The 5,613-nt window shown below is 26.6% G+C and overlaps 1 pseudogene; it reads right to left on the bottom strand.

Annotated features, from left to right (window-relative positions):
• Positions 1-3,702: 3,702 nt before the first annotated feature.
• Positions 3,703-4,882, bottom strand: LOC106340536 (annotated as a pseudogene).
• Positions 4,883-5,613: the final 731 nt, after the last annotated feature.

Below are 5,613 nucleotides of genomic sequence, written 5' to 3'. Positions count from 1 at the left end.
TCTCTTCCCACATTGGATTGGCTTGCCAACACTTATGAGGTAACATGTGATAATTGCTTCTAATAGGAAACGTACAATGAGTTGGTGAGACCAGTAAACATTATTTGCCGATAGACAAATGGACACATAAAACAAACACACCTAACATCCACTATTAATTAATTAGAGACATGGAGAGTTGGTGAGAGGAGGAATCATTATTGGGTAGTGAGATGAATAAATAAAGCGCAAGATGTCGTTGGTTCAACATGGTCGTTAGGGGTGGTCACGGATAAAATATCAAGTTTTTTTGAGGTATTTGTGGTCCGATCAATTTCATTTGGATAATTAATTATTTGATCCGATTTCATCTTTAGGCATCCGGATATTTGGTATCTTTGGCATTCGGATATTTGACGTCTCGAATATATGATTTTTTTTAGATTTTTAACCGGATATCTGATTCGAACCTTGCAAATAAAAAATCAAAAATCAAAATAACATAAAGTAATAATGATTTATTAAAAAATAAAAATTATTAACTTTTAAAAATGATAATAACTTTATAATAAATTTAGTAAATAAAAATAGTGTAAAACTTAGTTCATAAAAATATTAATATTTATGATTTGCTTTATTTTTTTACGGATGTTGCATGTTATTTTTGCTTTGATTAATGGAGTTACATATATCTAATATATGATTAAACATTTATTGTAATATTACATTAAACATCTATCGTAATAATACAATTTAAAATAAAAGCAAAACAATTAGATAAGTAAGTATACAATAAAAAAATATATACAATATAAGAAATGATAAAATTAAATTAAACATCTATCTGAAAAATATATAATTTTACATATTTATTATTTCTAAATATTTTTATAAGTAAATATACAATATAAGAAAAACAAGCATATAATATAAGAAATAGAAATATTACATTAAACATCTATCATAATATTATCTTTTGATATAAAAGCAAGAAAATTTAAAAAAGTAAATATACAATATAAGAAAAAATAAACAATAGGTAAAATACAATAAAGAAATGAAAAAACTAAATTAAACATCTATCTAAAAAACTGTATAGTAAAATAAATAATAAGTAAATATACAATATAACAAATAAAATATTATATTAAACATCTATCGTAATATTAGAATAACTAAATATATAATATAAGGAAAAATACACAATAAGTAAATATACAATATGAGAATTGAAAAAACTAAATGAGACATCTATCTCAAAAAATGTATAGTAAAATAAATAATAAGTAAATATAGAGTATAAGAAATAAAAAATATTACATAAAACATCTATCATAATATAAGAATAAAAATAAATAATAAGTAAATATACAATATAAGAAATATAAAAACTACATTAAGCATGTGAAAAACGTACATCAAAATAAATAATAAGTAAATATACTATATAAGAAATATAAATATTACATTAAACATGTATAAATAATATTATCATTTGATATAAAAGTAAAAAAATATATAATAAGTAAATATACTATATAAGAAAAATAAATAATAAATAAATATACCATATAAGAAATGGAAAAACTACATTAAATATCTATGTGAAAATGTATTGTTTTAAATTTTTATTATTTACAAATATTTTTATAAGTAAATATATATAAAATATAGGAAGAAATAAAAAATAATTAAATATACAATATAAAAATAGAAATGTTATATATTATAATAAGTAAATATAAGAAAAATAAATAATAAGTAAACATAATATATAAGAAATAAAAATATTACATTGAATATATATAGTAATATTATCATTGATATAAACGCAAGAAATTTAGATTAAGTAAATATATAAAATAAGAAAAGATAAACAGTAAGTAAATATACAATAGAAAAATAGAAAAACTAAATTAAACTTCTATCTGAAAAATGTATAGTTAAATAGAAAAATGTAGAGTTAAATAAGTAATAAGCAAATATACAATATAAGAAATAGAAATATTACAGTTAACATCTATCGTAAAATTACCATTTGATATAAAAGCAAGAAAATTAGAATAAATAAATATACAATATAGAAAATTTTCTAGGATAGCCATTTTTTACTTTTTATCACAAAAATAGCTCTCAATGAAACAAATGACCAAAATAAATATGACCAAAAGAAATTTTATTAAGAATAAAAATAAATTTATATCCTAGAGTTAACTAATCTAGACTTAGGGTTTAAAGTTAAGGGGTGGAGTTTTGAGGATAGGGTTTCAAATTTCAAAATTTTAAAAATATTAAATAAATATTAACGTTTTCAAAATAAATAGGGCTATTTTGGTCAATTTTCTTATTGAATGCTATTTTTAGAAAAAAAACTTAAAAAATCTATTTGAGAGAATTGCCCTACAATATAAAAAAAATAAATAATAAGTAAATATATAATATAAGAAATCGAAAACTATATTAAAGATCTATCTGAAAAATGTATATAGCTTTTTAGTTTTTTCTAAGTAAATATGTATTCACACAAATATACAATTCAAAATTTTGTTGTTGAGAATACAACGTCCAAAATAATAGCTATACAGTTAACATTTGAAAATCAAAATATCTCTGCGTAACGTGGATTAACTCCTAGTAGTATTGAAAACCAAAACTATTTCAACCCTACTTTATTTTCCTATAAAGTAGATATTGTTATATTTTTATTGTTTATAAAGAAAGAAATAACATTCTTCTACAATTAGTTATATATTTAGAGATCGTTATTTTGGAGAAATAATATTCTTCTGTATTTTGCCTTTTCCTATATTTTGCTCTTTATTATAGAGTTCATTTGTTTTAAAAGAAAAATGGTAAAATACATTGAAATTGGCTATAGTTAGTCTCTCCATCTTTTAGAATATATATGTTTCCTCTTTTGTTTTGTTTTAATTATAGTAAAAATAAATAAATAAATAAATAGATAGATATATACATCTAAATTCAAATAAAAAAAAAATCTCTTTTGGTTTTGTATCTTTGCAGGTTTGGGAACCGTCGGTATTAGTTCCGATTTTTATTTAGATGATAAAAATTAGCCTAAGAAACAAAATATCATAAACTATGAATTTATTTATTTTATTGTGGGTGAGAAAAAAATCATTCTCTTGTTTTATAAAAAAAATACTCTGACAGGTGTCTTTTCTTTCAAATTCTTAACAAACAAATACTTTAAATAATTGGTTTTCATGTTGGAAAGAGCTCTTCATCTTTCTCTCTGGCTTTCTTTGTCCAATTTGGTTTCAAACTTTTTCTTCTTATGAATTCCAAGAAACAAAGAGCTTCCTTATGAACTATAAAACTCTCAATATAAACACCCATGCTGACAATGATTCTATCAAAGTTTCATGAAAAAAACTACTCTATTCTGATAAGATCCTTCAGTTATCTTACAAAAATGTCTTCTCATCTTTTAACTGGTACGTATAAGCATAATCACCTTTTGAGTTCTGTATCCACAACATAACTTTTTTTTTTGGTAAGATGTTAAGATCCACAACATAACTTCCTTCACCTTTTTGACGACTTTTGGGTTACAAAGATTTGGCTAGTGGCTACTCCATATAGAAGTTCTCCATCTTTAGCCGGTTTAGGTGTATTGTGTACATGACAAAGGAAAACAAAAGAAAACGCACATCTTTTCCAATATATTTTTTTCAAAACAACACACCAAAAGATATGCAAACGGTAAATGAGCTTAGCTTTCATATAATCTTTATATATATCATAACAAGATTTTCTTATTGAATATCAAACATGTAAAAATTATTATGAACTTGGATCACTCAAACTTCAACCCTGAACCTTCTAGTTTCTTTTTAACCATCTCATCGAGTTTTCTTGCCATATCATCAGTGAGATGATTCTTCCAGTCACCAACTCCTCCTTTACGAAAAAACCCATGGTGAGGAATTCCACAAGTAGATGTCCCAGTCTTGTTAGCCTCCAAGTTACTCAAGTTACCAAAACTACACAGTTCCAAGATCTTCTCTACCATTCCACTTTGCTTTTCTTCTTCAGAGAACGAACAACCTAAGAAATCAGCGGGCCTTATAACTTGAGCATCAGGATTCTCTATCATTTCTTCGTACCTCATGAAGAGTAACGGATTAGAATTCACCAAGCTCTCTTTCCAGTAACTTAATACTTGTTCCTGAAACGGCCCGAAGAAGCAAACCCCTTTAATATACTCGTCAATTATATCTCCTAGCGAGTAGTTACTAACAAGCTTGCTCCTGAAATGCCAACGAGAGATCAACACATCTTTTATGTCCCTGCACACGTAAACAACCTTGCAAGGAGAATCTCTTAGAGATTCATGAAGGGTTTGAAAAGGCACGTGGGTTGCAAAAATCCGAGGCGAAGGAAGCTCTTCGAGGCCAGGACATTGATTCTTGACATATAAATCAAGTTCAAGAAACCGAACGAGGTTGTGAGGATTGTCTGAGAGGAGAGGATGTGATTCAAGATTAGGAGCATACTTGTTTCTATGGACGACAGCGAATGCAAGAGCCTTGAGCCAGGTGGTTCCTGATTTGGGTAAAGAAGCTAGGATGATATCGCTGTCTCGCGCTTGGAAATGTGTTTGGAAGTTTAGGATTGCTTGGACTGTGTTGGGATAGTACCAAGATCCTTGGTAGTTGTAGAGTTTTCTTCCCGTGAAATCTTTCTCTGAAGGTAAAAAAGAGATCAGATTCTTACATTATTGGCTCACATCATCGTCCTTCATGAAATTTGCAGGTGTTCGACGATTTTGTGAAGCATCCATTATAGGAGAAACGGTAAGAAAGTATAGAAATCTTTGCCTTTGTATAACTATGGGTGGATAGACGAACGAGCGTATGAAACGATAACATGATACAATAAAAAGTAGGGAAATTTACTGGAATGACTCAAATTAGTTTAAAAATTACTAGAATAACTCTTAAAAGTTTAAAATTACCAACAATATTTTATGGTCGAAAATATCATTGACCATAGTTATGACCAAAAAATAATATTACAAAAGTGCCATTTAAAATTATTAAAAAATCCGACGACAGATTTATTTAACGAAAAATAAATCTTTCGGAATATAAATTTGTTAAATTAAACTGTTGTAAATTTTAAATTTGCCTTGTATTTGGTGGCAGACTTTTCTGTTACGCGGATGTATTTAAGCTGGTAGATTTGTGTGGACGATTTAAGATTGTCGATAGATTTATCTATTTTAGTCTGTCATATGTAGTAACCGATTTGTTGAAGTCATCAGTTTTTTTTTCTGAAGTAGTCAAAATTTTGAGACAGATATGTTTATCAGTAATAGACATAATTTTTATGATAGATATGTTTACCCGGTTTAAATTTGCAATCGACTTTTGTATTCATTTGGTGGCAGATTTTTGAAATTGCCATCTTTAGCGGCAGACTTTTTAAATAAATTTTAAATATTAGAGTGAGATTCAATTAGAATTTCTAGCTAAATTCAAATATATTCCGATTTAATCTAAATTGGATCCCGGTTTAGATTGATTGAATTTGTGGAATCATTTTTGTGAATTGGCTGCACTCCTCCAGCAACTGCTTATGATCCTTCACCACACTCGGAATACTATC

This window comes from Brassica oleracea, chromosome C1 (genome assembly GCF_000695525.1).
Source record: "Brassica oleracea var. oleracea cultivar TO1000 chromosome C1, BOL, whole genome shotgun sequence".
Lineage (NCBI taxonomy): Eukaryota > Viridiplantae > Streptophyta > Magnoliopsida > Brassicales > Brassicaceae > Brassica > Brassica oleracea.
This window is presented reverse-complemented; position numbering and strand designations above follow the sequence as displayed.